At 40.5% G+C, this 18242-nt stretch overlaps 1 long non-coding RNA gene across 1 annotated transcript; it reads right to left on the bottom strand.

The window, feature by feature from the left end:
- Positions 1-397: 397 nt before the first annotated feature.
- On the bottom strand, positions 398-5549 carry LOC138843299 (uncharacterized). Its single transcript, XR_011377997.2, has 2 exons — positions 5407-5549; positions 398-724 (listed from the first exon to the last, which is right to left on the bottom strand). It is a non-coding gene; the product is annotated as an uncharacterized LOC138843299 (long non-coding RNA).
- Between the last annotated feature and the right edge of the window lie 12693 nt (positions 5550-18242).

The raw sequence follows: 18242 nt of genomic DNA, 5'->3' as shown, positions 1-18242 counted from the left end.
TTTACTGAAGATCTCTTCATATACATGAATAAAAACTCACGTTCCCAAGGCTGTGTCATTTTTCCATCTAAGCAGAGGCTTGCAATTAAATTGACATGTAACCTTTAAACATTAATTTGATTTTCTAAATTATAAGCAAAAAAAACATATTATCCCTCCACTCCTCATCTTCCTTGAATGCATGCATTTGTCCCCAGGGGAGCTGGCCTCCTACTGAATACCCTACAGGGTGGAGTGAAGTTAGATCAGCAGTTTTGTTTGCAGCCCACACACTGACATGGTGTGGCTGTGTATTACATCCAGCTCGTTCCCTAGACAGACTCCTGGGCCAAAGCAACAAAGGAGGAGACAAATTCAAGCTGCAAATAGCTTTAGGACGATCGCTGTTGAGTAAGGCTTCAAGGTCAGCTCCTCATTGCTGGCTTTATTTTCTGTTTTCCCAGAAAAATACACTTGATGCTAATTTCTTTGTAACTTACACAGGTAGTTGTCTGGCCATTGAGATCAGAATGGTACCTGCTCAGATTCTTTCGCATGAGCTGGTTCAAGGCCATGTTGTTTTCTATTTACACAGAATTGTACACTTAGAGGCAACCGTTACATCAGGCTATAACGATAAATGTGTTGTCCCTGGTGCTCTGTTTGAACGGATTTCCAGCTGCTTGGCAGATGCAGTTTTTCCACTACACCATCTATGTTCTTTGCTCCATCCATTCATCTCCTCCTGCAGACACATAAGTTGGTTTCACTCATTAGGTTAACACCACTGTTCTGAAAAATCTTAAGCTTCCTCTATAAAATAGTCTCATCCACCCAGGTGAGAGAACTGAGTCATTTTGGGTGCATCTACATATCTAGATCATGCATCCTGCACACAGGATGTCTCTCTTGATGAAAAGAATCATCCCCATGCAGCATTCAGTGTTTAAAGTAGGCTATATTTTCTTTTCCTAATTATGAGTATTTGAAAGGGAAGAACCAAAGTAAACATTAGTATCTCTGTTTCTAAGGAACTATAGTCCAATCGATTGTTTCTGAATGTGTGATTTTCCTTGAAGAAGTTTGCTAAGAAGTAATTATTAAAGCAATTTTCTTGATTTTACACTAATTCTACATTTCACAAAGAATGAGCACGTCTTTTGTCTAAAAAGTATATTATATAAAAAACAACCCAATCATGTAAAAAGAATACATTTAAAAGACTACAAGCTCTGATATTTTAAAAAATTCTAAAACAGGCCGGCGCCACGGCTCACTAGGCTAATCCTCCGCCTAGCGGCGCCGGCACACCGGGTTCTAGCCCCGGTCGGGGCGCCGGATTCTGTCCCGGTTGCCCCTCTTCCAGGCCAGCTCTCTGCTGTGGCCAGGGAGTGCAGTGGAGGATGGCCCAAGTGCTTGGGCCCTGTACCCACAATGGAGACCAGGATAAGTACCTGGCTCCTGCCATCAGATTGGCGCAGTGCGCCAGCCTCAGCGCACCTGCTGCGGCGGCCATTGGAGGGTGAAACAAAGGCAAAGGAAGACCTTTCTCTCTGTCTTTCTCTTTCACTGTCCACTCTGCCTGTCAAAAAAATCTAAAACAGTGTTGTAAACTATTTTAAAAAACACTAAGATGCTGTGAGATAATAACAAAGATTCTAGGATGAGGTGTTCCATGAATGAATAATAAGGAAAACTTCATGCCCTATAAGTTCACTCAAGATTCATAATGCATGGAACCATAATAAATACTCTTATTTGATCCATAGTGAAGAAATAAATTAACTATTGATTCTCTAAAAATTGATTATAGAACTTTTTTTGAAAGCCCATTAATTGTTGATATATAATTTGGCCAAAACGCTAATGAGATAGGAAGGTTAGCTGTATACTATTTTATACTTTGGAAAGTTTTTCTATTCTAATTTATTTGAGAGAGAAAGACACACGTGTGCCCATGCACGTGCACACGCATACACACAGTGAGAGAAAGAGGGAGAGAGAGAGCAGGTCCATCCACTGGTTCACTCTTCATAATGCCTGCAATATCCAGGACTGAATCAGCCTGAAGCTAGGAGCCAGGAATTCAACCCAGGTGTCCCATGTGGGTGGCAGGGACCTGGTTACTTCAACCATCACCTGTTGCTTCCTAGGCAAGGAGCTAGAGTCAGGAGCAGAGCTGGGGCTGGACCAGAAGCACTTCAACATGGCATGCAGGTGTCCCTCTCAGGCAAAGGCATGCCTTTTTTTTTTCTTTTTAAATAAATTGCATAAAAATTGAGTTCTCATGACCAAGGAGTAACTTGAGATAACTTTATAGAAAGCTATAAATAATCATGTTTTTAAAATTGATTTATTTGAAGGTCAGAGTTACAGAGAGAGAAGGAGACACACACACACACACAGAGAGAGAGAGAGAGAGAGAGTCCATTCACTGGTTCACTCCCCAGATGGCCTCAAGGCTAGGTAGGTCTAGACCAGGCTAATGCCAGGAGCCGGGGCTTCAATCAAGTCTTCCACATGGGTGGCAGGGGCCCAGGAATTGGGCCATCTTATACTGCTTTCCCAGGAACATCAGCAAGGATCTGGAACTGGAAGCAGAGCAGCCAGGACACAAACCAGCACCCATATGGGATGCTGCTGTCATGGGTGGCAGCTGTACAAGCTACACACCACCAGCCCCTCCAAAATCATTTCTTTTAAATCAAAGATATTTTAAAGAGACCTGCGGAAGTAGACTGGTCATTAGATAACTAATTCTGTCATCAGTAAACATGTTGTACAGAATTTTAAAACAGGGATCCGTGTTGTGGCATAACAGGTGGAGCCACCGGGAGTAGCAGTTTGAATCCCAGCTGTTCTGCTTGCCATCGACCTCCCTAACACGGCACCGAGGAAGGCAGTGGAGGATGGCCCTAGTATCTGGACTCCTACCGCCCATGTGGTAGACCAGGATAAATCTTCTGGCTCCTGGCTTCCACATGGACCAGCCCTGTCTATTGCGGCCACTTGGGGAGTGAACAAGCAGGTGGAAGATCTCTCTCTCGACTCTTATCTCTTTCTGATTCACTCTGTCTTTCAAATAAATAAAAAGTCTTTTAAAATACTTACAAACAGTACCTTAGCCAGTTGATGAAAAAAGTTAAAGATATAAAAAATAATGTGCCTAATGATCATCATTAGTCATTTCTTTCACGCGCCATATAATTCTATTTCCTTTAACACCAATCCGTGAATATGCATTCATTGGGCAAAACGGGCATAAAACCACTACAATTATTTTCATGAAAAACAGCGTTTGCTTCCCAGGAGTCAGGTGTTTCAGAAGTCGTGTGGCTGGCAGTAGCGATTCTCCTCCAACCGTCAGCATCAAGGCTGCTCTGCACACACCTCCTGCTAGGGTCTGGATGTGACTTCTCCAAAATTCAGGTGGAAACTTACTGGCCAATATTGTGGTGGTGTGTGTGTGTGTGTGGAGGGGGGCGTTCTTTAAGATGCGATTCGATGGTGAGGCTTCCTCCCTCAGAGCGACACGGAGGTGCTTACAAAGCTAGCTCCTCTCAACATTTGGACCCCGTGTGAGGACACAGCCCCTTCCCCTCCTGTACATGTCTGGGTCTGGGACTCGCCAGCCGCCAGAACTTGGCCAAATGCATCCCTGTTGCCTTTAAATCCCCGTGTTAGAGTAGCACACAATGGATGAGCCCCCTCCCTACCTAGCTGGAGTTAGTGCAAAGCCTCCATGAGACTTGTGCAATTTAGAGACGCAGGATGGAACCTGATTTGTGTTCTGCAGGTGACTCTTCTTCCCTTGCTCTCTCCCAAAGCTTTTCCCTCTGAAGGTCCCATCCCTGCGTACCCTCCTGGGTACCTTCTTCCCCCTGCACAGATCACCTTAATTTCTGGTTTACAGAAGACATGCTATCCCAGTTTTAATAGACAATCGGAGGGGTTGGAAATGTTTCTATCATGCTTTGGATCATCTTCTGCAATTCAGAGGGAGGACAAGCTATACAAATGTCACAGCATTCTGAACCAGGGCTGTGCTCCATGACGATTTCATTTGTTTGGGTTTTCACAAATGAATGGTTTAGCTTTGCTTCCGTCCAGCAAGAGAGAATGGGCATGATCACCACACACTCTCATCTGTGGACCTGGAAACCAGAGCGGGTGAGGTAGAGTCCCACTGTGAGTTTGAAATTCTAAAATGGAAATCACCTCAAAAATCCTACACGTGTGGGATGGATTTTTAATTTATAAAATTTCCTGTCATTGATTTCTAAGCCCTCAATAAAGTGCTATGCGTAATAACCCTCCTATCTAGGAGAAATATTTTCTCTCAGGCTTTCTGCTCTTGAATATAATTATAGTGCTTTTAGTGAATGACCTTCCCTGTGAAAATCATCAGTTAATTTAGTGACACACGACAAAGTTTGGAGTCTTATTTAATTTTATCAATCTCCTTTATGCTGTAAAGGCCAAAAAGACAAACATTTAAAAGTGCCCTATTTCCAGTGTAAAAGTGAAGTTAGTGACACTGGGTCAGCCCAGCCTACTCACTGGGTTCGAATTTATTTTTTCATTCATTTTTATTTTCATCTACCTGAAAGGCAGAACAAGAGAGAGAAAGACAGACCTTCCACTCATTGCCTCACTCCCCAAATGCCCACAACAGTCAGGGCTGAGTCAGGCCGATGCCAGAAACCAGGGAGCTCATCCAGGGATCCCAGGTGAATGACAGAAACTCAAATACTTGATTATTATATAAATAATTATATAAATTATTATATAAATACCTGATGTCTCCTGGACTGTTCATTAGCAGGAAATAACTGGGGGCAGAGCTGCAGGGAATTGAACCAGCCCGGATTTAGGCTGTGGAATCCCCAACAGGCTGCTCAACCCACTGCACCACAATGCCCACCCCAGCTTATTTTTCTGATCTTAATTTATGAGATATTGTCCATGATTGGAGACTGTCATTCTACTCTATAAATAGCACACTAAGACCCCTAATCAAGAAAAAGCAGGCCTGAAAACCTAGCAAATGAGAATTCTGATGTGCACTGGAGTTCTAAGCAAACTGGAGAGAGTTGGCAAGAAAATCCCACTAATCCTTTGAAAAAATATATACACAAATAATGCACATACTTATTTGAGGGAATTCGAATAGAGATTCTAATAGCTAGCAAATGGAACAGGTAAACAATGAGCGCTTAACAAATCAGAATCCAGAAAATCCACACACATGTGCCAGTATCAAGTAGACCATGCAAACATGCAAACCCGCCCCCTCGGTTTTGCGCCCCCTGCTGTTTGTAAGCGGAAAACGTTTCCACAGGCAGGTAGTTGATTGGCTTGGGAAACCTCTAATCCTAAAATGAGCAAAACTGCCTACTTTTCTCTCTTTGCTTATCGCCCTCTTACCCTTCTTCTGCAAAGAAACACACGATGATGCCCTTCCAAATGGGCTTTCTGGTCCTCTGAAAGCAGGGGTGGCTACTATTGGAGAAGGTTCTGAAGGAGAAATTTCTTATCACGGCTCCCACAGCGGATGCCAGCGTAGCAATTCCGCCTCCAGGAAATGTGTAACAAAGCGCTGTGCAGTTCTGCCCACCCTCTTGTGTAATCCGAAAGAGACGTCATATCAGAAACCACAGATGATGACAAATACAATGGGATGGTGGATGCTGTTTGCACGCCATGGTAACCATGGCTGTGTTATCACCGCTTGTGCTGTGAAACACATTTCTCAAGACTCTAAATCACATTAGCCATAAACTACGTTCCAGGTTGGACTACAGAGCCATGACTGAAAGCAACGTGTTTAAGCCAAGTGTCAAAAGAATTAGGGTTACACCATTGTAAACAAAATAGAAATTCAGCAGCTTTAGGATTAAGGTAGTAATTTAATTCCATAAAGGTTTTCTATTTTTAAACCATCTTTTTCAAGGCATGAACCCAGGACAGGGAATTCACAATGTCAGCTTTGTTTAGCCCACAGTCCATCACTATGTCAGATGCCAAAGGGAGGAGAAAACTTGCATAGAAAGGACTGAATGTAAAAAATTAACAGAGATGGCAACCATAACAAAATGCAATTTCAAGTCAGATTCCCACGGATTCAAGTTCTTGCTGTGCAGGCTGCTCTAAACCTATAGTTAGCTTTAAGAAACTGTTTTCTTTCTACATGTACCAGTGTCTCACATTATCCACTGGGTGGTCAGCGTTCTCTGGGGACAGATGTATGGTCCACAAAGAGGGAGGGGATGTCTTTGGGGCTTGGTCCCTGTCTTTTCCCACACCAGCACACCCTCACACACCTGTTGTGACTTATAAAACTAACTGGCATTACCTGTTTACCTGGTACTCCACTAAGGTCGATGACTTTATGTGTTTCAGGGGTCGCCAGGGTGAAACAAAGGAGTGAGGAAGAGCCAAGGAAATAGAGTGGGGAGTGCTTCAGTGTGGGATGAAGTGTGCTGGAGTGCACCTGCACTGACTAGAAACCCTCACGTTAGAAAAATAATAGAGTGCTGGTTCAAAGGGCCAGAATGAACATCCCTGGATGTTTCTACATTGTGTTTCCTAAAGTGTGCACTTCTCACAGCTGAGACGAATCAGCAATGTGTTTTGCGTCCCTGAAATCCTGTGTCATACCCAAAATTAAAGCTTTTGTGGTGACTGTTTGCTAGATTTGAAGGATTGCTGGTCAGATATTTATGATGCAATAGGACATTCAAAACCCCATCTTACTCCTCTACTCCCCCTCTGAAGGCATTGGAGTCAATGAAGAGGCTTAGAGACTATCAGACAAGCAGAAAACATGGGTATGGCCACAGCTTTGGAAACAGAGTGAGTGAATGTGGGTCCTCAGAGTTCGCTCAGGTGCCCTTCAGGGATCTCTCTTCCTCAATCAGTAGCTTATAATTGCTCCATCAAAAATTTCAAGGGTGAGAGTTAAGACATCCGCACCCTCAACAGAATAACGAGGTCCAGTTCCCAGCTCTGGCTCCTGTTTCCAACCTCCCGCCAACACAGACACTGGAAGGTATCAGTGCTGATGCAAATGATTCAGTTCCTGCTGTCCATGGAGGAGACCTAGACTGAGTTCCAAGCCCCCGGATTCAACCTCAGCCCAACCCTGGCCATTGTGAGCATTTGGAAAGTGGACCAATGGGTGGGTTCCTACCCGCAAAAATAAAAATTAAAACAACAGAATATCAAGATCTATTGGCATTTCAACAAATGATCGGTTGAACCAAAATAAAGGTGCTAATGATAGAATTTTAATAAATAATTTGGGACTACTTAAGAAGCGGAGCATGCTACTGGAATTAACATCCTGACATAAAGAACTAATAAGTGAACCACGTGTGGAAGGAAAGGTATTCCTGGAATTCAGCTGAATGGAGTCAGAAAGATCATAGAGGCCATGTGGTCCTGTCGTACTCTTTCACGGATAGAATAAGTGGTGTTCTTTTCTCAAGACCTATGGGATCTCCAGGATAGAGCCAGCGCTAGACTGTGATTCCTAACCCAGTAGTCGTTCCTTCTATCCTCATATGATCTTCTTGTCAGAGCAAATATGTCACAATTGACTGCTTCATGTCATCCATACCAGGCGGACAGGGGGAAGGATAGCCTGGAATAGAGAGAAGAGCACATTCCTGAGACATCTGCGAGGTAGAAGGGGTAGTAGAGGCAAGAGAAGTCACCTTACTCTCTCCTGCAGAGTAAAACAAGCTGAGAATGGTCCAGGAAACATAAATTTATAATGAATTTCATCTACTTAATAAAAATAAGCCTAGTAATTCAAATAGAAAAAACCTATAGTTGCAATTAAAATCATATTATTGGCATAAATCTACCTTTTTCAAAATTACAAATTCAGTTATTTTCAAAGATGCATAAAGTTTTGCACTGTTGCAAGCATTAGATGGAAGTAAAACAGTAATGACTGGGACCAGCATTGTGGCACAGCTGAGTTTAGCTGCTGCTTTCAATGCTGACATCCATATTAACATGTCGGTTCGAGTCCCGGAAGTTCTGCTTCTGATCCAGCTTCCTGATACTGTGTCTGGGAAGGCAGTGAGTGATGGCCCAAATGCTTGGGCTCCTTCCACTCACCAGTGAAACAGAGATGGCTTCAGCCTGGTCTAGCCCCAGCAGTTGCAACCATGAAGCCACTTGGGGAGTGAACCAACAGATGGAAGATTCTCTCTCTCTCTCTCTCTCTCTCTCTCTTCTCTCATTCTTCCTTTCAAATAAGTAAATAAATAAAAAAATAAGAACTTAGAGCTTAATAGCTTTTGTACAAAAGAACCAAATCCTTTACTTTTCCATTGACACGTAGCTTTTCCAAAAATATTTTAATATAAATGTTGATAACTTTTTCCACTCATTTTGAAAATCTGTGTAATTTTGCATATATTCTGTCTTTCTTATCTCTGATATGTGCAAATATGCATATGGACCTGAAGTTCCAACTCTGTGTGTATATCTATTTGTTTCCATATCTATATATATGCTATATCCATGTACACACCTATATTTTTGTGTATATATAGTTATACATTTCATATATATTACATAAATACACACACAAAGAAACATTTTGGATGGGATATACAAAGGGTCTTCCAAAAGTTCATAGAAAATGCATGTTATAAAATTTGCACTAAATAAACATTCATTTTCTCCTCCTGAAATCGTATTTTCCACTTTGGAGAAATTACCCAGCTATTATCCATGGAGAACAGCCTTATGTTTTAAAAAAATGACCTTCCTCATTGGTCAAATAAAATTGTAGTAGGGCTGAATACTCATAGACCTTGTATTAATAATATTATCTTTGTTAGAAATTTGGCAATCAGGAAGAATTGATCAAAAGAGAGACAGGAGCTGGCATTTGCCCACGCAGTTGGCATGCCAGTTGGGGTGCACATACCTGCTTCCCACATTGGATCCTGTGGGTTCAAGTTCTGATTCTAGCTCCTGACTTCTATTCTAACATAATGAAGACCATAGAAGGCAGGGGTGATGGCTCAAGTAGTTGTGTCCCTGCAACCCATCTGGGAGACCTGGATTGAGCACGAAGCTCCTGACTTCAGCTCAGCACAGCAACAGCTGATGTAGGCATTTGAGGGGAAGTCCAGCTCAGGGGCAACACTTTCTCTCCCCGTCACTCACTCTCCATCCCTTTCAAATAAAGATTAAAATGATTAAAAGAAATTAGACAGGAGTGACTCAGGGGGAAGATGGGCACAAACAGAGAGAGACACTCAGTGGCCTTGCAGAGTGGCAGTTTTCCTGTACCTTGTGAGCAAGGTTTAGGGCAAACAAAGCGAAGAGAAGGCCTAGGCTTGGAACTTGGATGATTCAGGAAAAGAAAAGGAGGCAATCTGAGTTAGAGCAACACGGAAAACTTAGATTTGACAGGAAAAGCAAAGCAATGCATTTGTATGTGAAAAATTTGACACCTTTAAAGAGAGCTAAAGTAGCAATTCAAAACTGAAGGAGACACAATTCCTACGACTTGACAATTCTTTAAGTTAAGCATAGGTTTTCTCCGTTGTTCAGAGAAACACAAAATACATGGTCATTGGTTCTATCTCATTGAAAGAAATAATGAATGACTAATTGACAAAAAATAGTGTATGGGTGAAATGGTCGTTTTTCCATTCAATTACAGCTTACAGCCGTGGTCCATATTCCCACTAAGCTAGGCTCTTTTTGCTTTTCGCTTGTGGAACTGCTTATTTGGTGAAGTAGTAAACCTTTTTACTGTAAACTAGATTTAAAATATGTTATCTCAAAAACTAATAAAAAAACACATGGAAGGAGGGTGAAGGGAGAGAAGAGGGGAATATCATGTTCTTAGACTTGTATCTACAAATCATATTGAATCTGTTAAAAATTCATTAAAATGAAAATGAAAATAAAAAAACACAAAATAAAGGAGTCTGACAAACCACCCAACTTGACTCAAAGTCTCTCTGAAATGAAATAATAATATAAGTCAACAAGTGCTCTGTTTTGTTTCTCAAAGAGAATTTTGATGAGTGTAGGAGGAACAACTGGGTCAAATCTCAAGCAATCATAATCCCGGGCTCTCCTTTTCAATAAATTTCAGTTCTTAAAACTGGCTTTGTATATAACAGATATTATAACTTTAGGCTTTTATAGGTTGAAAGAATCTTCTATTATTAAATGACTGTTAGCATATCAAGAAAGCCAGTAGGTAGCTGCAAATCTAATTTGTATTTCCACACTCTTCCCAATGACAGCCTGGTGGCCTCCAGCCCTCAGGAGTTATAATAGCATGAGAACGAAATGGGAGGTGGTAGCACACCCAGGGAGGAGACCACAGAAATAATCTGGATAGTGCCTCTGGTAACCAATAATTCTAACACATAATGGAATATTATCTGATCTCTGACTTTAAAGAGCTTGAGAACATCTCATCCTTTGAATTGGAACAGATGGGTGTATCACAGGCAATCCTAGTCTAACACCCAAGGCAATAGCCTCCTCATTCCCACATGGTTTGCACATTCTTTCATTATTTGTTCATGTATTTTGTCAAACGTTAGAGGGAATACAACACCAGATTCGGCATTGCTTTGGGAAAGGTCGTTCATTCTACATCTCACAGAGTCCTGGGGTCCTGTGCCCAAGCTCTGCAAAATAAACAAATGTTTCATTGTTGTGCTACTGACCATAAACTTGGCTAACTGTGGTTTTTCCTCCTTCATTTTATTTAATTCAAGTCTGAGAAGTCACATCAACCAATAATATTTGAATCAAAATCCTTATCTCTCATGCAGTTGAAAACTAAGGACTTCAAATTTGATTGGTGAAATCTAGTTGCACTCTTTACCTGTTCTGTGAAATGCATTTTCATGGCATTTGTTTTTTCCAAATAACAAATCTATCAGCCAAACCTTGATTATTGTTTTAGGATTCAAACCTGTTGCTATCAGGATGTTTTATTGAAAAATAAAATATGCACAGAATAGTACAGAGCATTTTTTTCAAACTAAAATGATGTTAATTCTTTTTTTTTTCCATAGGTACAAGCAATCTGAAGCAGTCTAGAACCCCAGAGGTCATAATCACAAATTTGTATTTCTTGGGAAGAGTCTGTCATCAACTACAACTGGCAGCAATAGAGTATCCGTGGGATAGGACCCCAGAACAGAAAGTGGTACCCCATACAAAGGTACTTGAACTTCAAAAAGTTTACAGGAAAAAAATGGAATTAAAATATGTGTTCATTTGGGTGGAAAACATTTTGAAATCCACGCACAGTTTCTAAAACCCCTTAAATGTACTTTCTGAAAACCTCTCAGAAATATTCCCAGCAATTGTAGTTGCTAATCCTTGCTGCAAACATTAATAGAATATCTTTTTGATCACTTGTTTCTCCATTAGATTGTGATGGTTTGGGGTTGTGTATACTTTTGGTTTGGTTATTCTGGTTTTCTAGTTTGAGAGATTTTTTTTTCCTTTTTTCTTTCTTTGTTTTTGTTTAGGTTTTTTTTTTCTTTCCTTTTTTTTTTTCTCAGTTACAGAAGAAATAGAAAGAGTTTATTAGGCCAAGATAAAAAAAATTATTTGTTTTCGTGTTTGCCTCCCTATCCAGCCCATGCATCTCAGAGCTTGATTCAGAGTGGGAAATCATTTGTGCTTCTTCTGCTTCTTACCGTGGTCATGAAGGGTCATGAAGGAACAAGACATCTTTAGCCAAACGGGCAGGAGTGCTCAGCGAGACACTTTCCTCTTTGTCTGCCAAGCATTTTTGGCTTGGATTATCTGTATTCTCCTACATAGGACTTCTTTAAACTATTCAATGAACCACATCGCAACATTATCCAGTACACACATCTTTCGTTTAGAAATCCACACACCTAAAAGAAACCTCGTCTACAAGCTGCATCAAGAAACACCAGAAAAATACATTATGAAGTGACCCATGCCGAATTCTTTCCAAGGGGCCCAGTTATATAATTTCTGGAACAGTGCTCTGCAAGATGGGCTGACCCAGGGCGAGTCCACAGTGAATCCTGAAAATGTGCAACAACTCGTCCAAAGCGTTTAAAAAGAGAGTGAGAACTGTAAGTAGCCAAACACATTAAGAGGATTTTGAAGTTTATTTTCTCTGAAGCAAGAAATTAATAATGTGCTGTGAGGGCAGAAGACTTCAATCAAACTGCTGCAAATAGAACCACGTCTACAACAGCCCCTGTGAGTTTTTACCACTTCTTATACAGCTTGTTGCATATGGGAAAAATTCGACTGAGGTGTGGTTACGGATCATGTTCCTTCCTTGAGTCTTACAAACTATTACTAATAGAAAAGAATTCTAGTGATTTCTAACCCAACTGGCTGTGCCAAGAATGAAACAAAGTGGGCGTGTTGCAAAACTCTCTCATTTTGTATACTAATGTTTTATGAAGCCCCTTTGATGATAAATGATAGTTTTTCCAGTTATTTAGCTGTCAAGCATAACTATATGTCTATAAAAAGTTAGATAAACTAAATTAATTTACTTATTGTGTGAAAATTTGAAACAACTATAAATCACCTACTACTGAAATCTGCTGTAACCTCACATTGGAGAATGGGCCCTTGCCTGGATTAAAACCAGGTGTGTAACCTCTGGGGTAGAAATATATACGAAACTCATTTTAAAATCACACACAAACATAATGCTGAATCGGATTTGTAATAACTTTTCACATAGATTTATGAGCTGGCTAACAGACGGGAATAATAACATTTCAAGTAATGCACTTCAAGGTAGTGTGAGTCCCAAGTACAAAGACAGTAGCAAACAATACATGTGCCCTGCTTTATGAAACAACTCCCGAATACTTACCAGAAAGTTTGAACACTGGGCAAAATTAATTTTAACGTGCACTTATTTCAGGGATGTTCAGCTCTGTGCCAACTTAATATTTTCCAGCCACGTTCGCGAGAAATCCTCACCACATCTGGCCGGGCCGACATCCCCTGCCTCACTGTTTTTCCCTAATGTTTTTCTTTACTGTCTTCTCTTGAACAATGCCCTAGTATCTAACCTCAGCAATTTGGATGGGAATATTCCATTCTTTAGGAATGACTTTCTTCTGCTTAGGTGGCTCCTCAATTCCTTTTTATAATTTAAAACTTGTTCCAAACCCCTTGACCACACAAGACTGAAAAGATCAACTCTCTCTTCTTTCTTATCTCCTTTAACATCCATATACCGAATCCGGACAGCACTCCTACAAGATCCGCTATCTCTCTCTTTTGTTGCATATAACAAGTTTTTTATCCATCTTGTATTATTAAGACTCTGTGTGCATTTCATACCACTTTGAAGACAACCTTTGTGTCTTTAATTTTAAATTATTCAGTTTTATGTCCAGTGTTGCAGAGACCTAATAGGTATTAGTCTCCTGGTAAATATCTTTTGGGTTGAATTGAATGACAACTCATTCGTAATAAAATTTGGAGTCTGATTTTTTTTTTTTTTTGTCCAGAAATCAAATCAAAGCTACTGCTTTGACCAAAATGTCAACAAATCTGATATTTGTTTTCCTAATACTTCACAGTTCCTATGAGGCCAGCCAAACCATGTGTCATATTTACAAAATATTGTTTTATTTGTTTGACATATTAAGTCTTTGAAGGATTTTTTTAATATGTGTGCCTCATGTTAGGAGAATTGTTTTGGAAGATGAAACTTGAAAGAAGACATTCAAATGAATCGGGCAAAGACTAGAGCTATGAAATTGGAACTCACGCACTGACTGTCACACAATTAAAAGAAAATGGCGCTATAGCGTAGCAGGTAAAACTGCTACCCACAGTGCCGCCATCCCACATGTGTGCCGGTTCAAATCCTGGCTGCTCCTCTTCCGATCCAGCTCTCTGCCATGGCCTGGGAAAGCAGTAGAAAATAACCCAAGTCCTTGGGCCCTTGCACTTGTATGGGAGACTCGGAATAAACTCCTGGCTCCTGGTTTCAGAACGGTGCAACTCCAAAAGTTGCAGCCATCTAGGGAGTGAACCAGCGGATGGAAGACCTCTCTCTCTCTCTCTTTCTCTCTCTCTGTCTCTGCCTCTCTGTAACTCTGCCTTTCAAATAAATAAATACATCTTTAAAAAGAAAAGAAAAGAAAAGAAAAATAGAAAATATCTCAAAAAAAGTGATTGCTAGTCTGTATTATAGGTCTAGAAAGTGATTAGTAATCTCTTAAAAGACTCAATAGTAATAAAAATCAGTGTTGGAGGTATATCTGGGGAAGACAGTACAATGTACCACTCAAGCAATTTTTGGGGTGTAAAACTATTCTTAATGGAAAAGGAATAGTAAATGTGCAATTAAAATAGCAGATAATTTGACAATTTTGACACAGCAACAATTGCTTAGGGAAATTTGATTCTACCATCTGTAATAGTGGCAAATAAGACTTACATTTAAATACAAAAAGCTAAGGCAGAAATTAACCTATTAGATGCTTTCATTATTAATGTTAATATTTACATCACTGATGTTTTAGTATGTCCAAAATACTTTTCTTTAAATTTTGTGCAAATGATCTCATTTTCATTATTAACCAAGTTTACTCAGTTGCCAAGATTAGTACTATTTATAAATAACAATAATTGCAAAACATAAGTAGTAGAACTAGATTAAACTGAAAATTATCTGACTCTATAACATTTGTGTCCAATCACGCTCTTGACAAGCTTTCATCAGTGGAGTTAACCAAATTACAATTAACTTTATAATGTAAAGTCATTCAGGGGTTGAGATTAACATTCAGTGTTTCAACACCATAATACATTCCTCATCTTTATAGCTGCTTAATGTATCTTCATCCAATTAAAACAGTCCTGTATTTCTTTTGCACAGTGTACTAAATGAGATGGTACGCAATAATAATAAGAGTTTACTTATAAAACGAACACTTCTTTTAGTCATTATAATTTTGCTTTGGCCAAGAAAGCTTTTATTTTTCTGGGGAGGTCTGATCAAAAAGTCAGTTTTTCTCGAAAGAATCATATGTTAACAGTTACTCACAGATGGAAAAACTGAGTGGCAGGTCCAATATACAAGGAAAAGTTGAGGTAGAAACTTCAAACTGTTGTTAAGTTGATACAAAATGGGAATTAGGCGTGTTTGCATCATCTATGTTACTTTCATCGTATGTGAAAATGCACATGAATTCTTTCACTCTTCCCTAATCTACAACAAAAATAGACAAATGGGATTTTCAGTTTTGTTATTTAAGAAAGTCACTGTACTTTTAAAAGAAAGAAATTGTGATGAAATCTATTTGGATTTAATGCTGCAACTCATTATTGCTGTAACAATTTGGATCAGGTTTCTTCTGTTCACATGAGAAATTTTACAAACTTTAGACCCAGAGAAAAATCAGAACACTTTTTTTTAATTCTCTCAAAACTAAAATAATACATCTATCTTACATTTGCAAACTACCATTTTATCCTGTCAACATCTTGGCTTACTCGGTTTATTCAACTGTTACTTGGTTTATTCAATGATTGCTTGACTGGATGTTTTTCAAGAATATTTAGTAGGAGAACATGTCTTGAGCTGCCTCATAACTTACAATGTCCCTTTATATTGTAGTGGCGATCTGGCTGCCTGTAATGTTTGACAATCACAGCTCTAGTAAGTTCAGTCTATATCCAGTCACCCCACAAACATTTGTTGAGCATATGCTATGGGTCATGTGCTGCTCCAGGTGGGTATTTAGCTGTGAACCATTCCGATCTGGTTCCTACTGGCGTGGGAATTTCTCCTCTTCGTGTTCCCTGTTTTATCAACATTGAGTGCCTGAATAATTATATTTTCATTCTGAGAGATTTCCACGGCTCTGCTGAGCTAAGCTTCGATACGTTGCATTTCATCTGAAGACTCAGTCATGTCTTCATTCCAGGGATTTGTTTCATGTAGTAGCAGGTTTCCTTTTATGTGGATTAACCATTTCAGGGATGTCGTGATCACATCTGTCTTCCCTATAATGGCCTCCTTTTCACTTTAAGTTTTTTGGTATTTTTCTCTCTATCTTTACAGTGATTACTTCGATCTTTCCTTCTATTTCTGCAACTTACTTAGTATTCCACTGGGCCTATTGTCCCCTGCAAGATTTCTCTTCTTCCACAGGTTGTTACTTTGGCCATCTGGTGTTTTGCCATATTGTTTCATGCTTATTGTTCATGCTTACCTCAGCTCAAGCTGTGTCCAAAATCCCTCACCATACTTATGGAGTGTGGCAGGATCTGACATTCTATGAGATTGCATTTCCAGATTATCTGAGAATTGCTGGTCTTCTCTGGCTGCAGCAGTTTCAAGGCTGAATATTGGGGTGTATTCACTGGAAGACAAAAACAAAAACAAAACCAAGCAAAACAATGAGCAGAACCAGAGTTCTGTGGTTACTGTTGTGGGCGTGGGGCTCTGCTCCCCTGTTCTTCCATTGACCAGTTCTCCTCCAAGGTCCATCCCACCCAGTGAGAACCGTGCTCTCTTCATGGGATGGGGGATATCCTTGCAATTTGTGGGTCTCTTCTCTTTTATATCACTGAAAATAACTTTTGCATAAGAAGTGGAAGCTCATGTGTGTGACTTGGATGAAGCACCAGGCTCCTGGTTTCTGCTTGGCCCAGCCCTGGCCATTGCGGCAATTTGAATAGTAAACCAGCAGATGGAAGACTCTTTCTCTCTCTCTCTCTCTTGCTTTCACTCTCTCTTTCTTTCCTTCCATCCCTCTATATAACTATGCCTTTCAAATAAATGAATAAAGCTTTTAAAAAAGAAGAGGTGGATCTACTATATAAAAAGACAGCCCCACTTTTACATTATTCTTTCCACTTATCCACAGAATGAACATTTGCATCAACAAGGTATAAACCTCAAGGTTGCCTCCTTCCAAAGTAGAAACACTATTGAGGATTCTTCCATCAAGTCATCCCAACTTCCTGGGCGAGAGTGGTACTGAGGAGGGGAAACCTTCATGGTTCCTGTAATTATGTGGTCCATAAAGGCAGAGGTCATGGGTTATCCAAATTGGGGCCCTCACCAACGAAAGCAGAAATGCCTAACCAGAGTAAAGCTTTGGAGAGATGCATGCTTTAGATCCACTCACAAGCCATCTGTGCTTATTGAGTTACGACATTGCAGATGTCAGTGGTAACGTCCATGAGTGTGAGACTTCAGTCTGAGACAGAAGTCAGTGTATCTGAGATCTGCACTGTATTCCATAGGTCAGCAACACCCACTAGCTCTCACGGGACACAGGCTCAAAACCCACTTCAGTTTCAGACTGTTCATGAATGCCACTGGGGAGTTCACCAAGGTTCTATCATGTTCTTTGAGTCACATAGGGACAACACTGTGGAGATAGTCTCAGTAGCTAGAAACCTCTAGAGAACACGAGAGACCAGAAAGGTCAAAACAACAGAATGAGGCCAGTAGGCGTTGTCACCAGTGGGAGTAAAGGAAGTGATTGGAGCTGAGGGGACATCAACTGGCAGTATTGGAAACCATTGTCCGATGTCTCCCAACTGGGAGGTCTCAGAGGCAACAAGCTTTGGGGTGGCCAACTTAACAACACCCGACAGTGGATAACAACATGACACCAGAAGACAAAGTATAAATTGTTGATTTGGGGGCCGGCACTGTGGCATAGTAATTAAGCCTCCGCCTGGGGCACTGGCATCCCGTATGGGCGCCGGTTCGAGTCCCAGTTACTCTATTTCAGATCCAGCTCTCTGCTAATGGTCTGGAAATGCAGTAGAGGATGGCTTAAGCGCTTGGGTTTTCGCACCCACATGGGAGACCCGGAAGAAACTCCTGGCTCCAGGCTAGGGATCGCCCCAGCTCCAGTTGATTTGGGGAGTGAACCAGCAAACGGAAGACCTCTCTCTCTGCCTCTGCCTCTCTGTCTGCTGTCTGTAATTCTGCATCTCAAATAAATAAATCTTTTAAAAATTGTTATTTTTTTTCAAATACCCCTTATTCTATAAAGAAAATGAGATGAGTTTCCTCTAGGGAACTTGGTGAGTTCTCAGGGCTTTACCCCCAGGTATGCTCTCCTCTCAACCACTGAGAGTTTGGTTTTTAAACACATCCACTGCATCCCACTACAGAACATTGCCTAGGAAAATAAAGTTACCTTTACGCAAAAGTGAATTACACACATCTGCAGATTGTCACGGAGTCGATCACTGTGTCAGTGTGG

This window comes from Oryctolagus cuniculus, chromosome 8 (assembly GCF_051225735.1).
Source record: "Oryctolagus cuniculus isolate XC-2025 breed Fujian yellow rabbit chromosome 8, ASM5122573v1, whole genome shotgun sequence".
Classification (NCBI taxonomy): domain Eukaryota; kingdom Metazoa; phylum Chordata; class Mammalia; order Lagomorpha; family Leporidae; genus Oryctolagus; species Oryctolagus cuniculus.
Note: the sequence above shows the minus strand (reverse complement) of the source record. Positions and strands in the feature narration are given on the sequence as shown.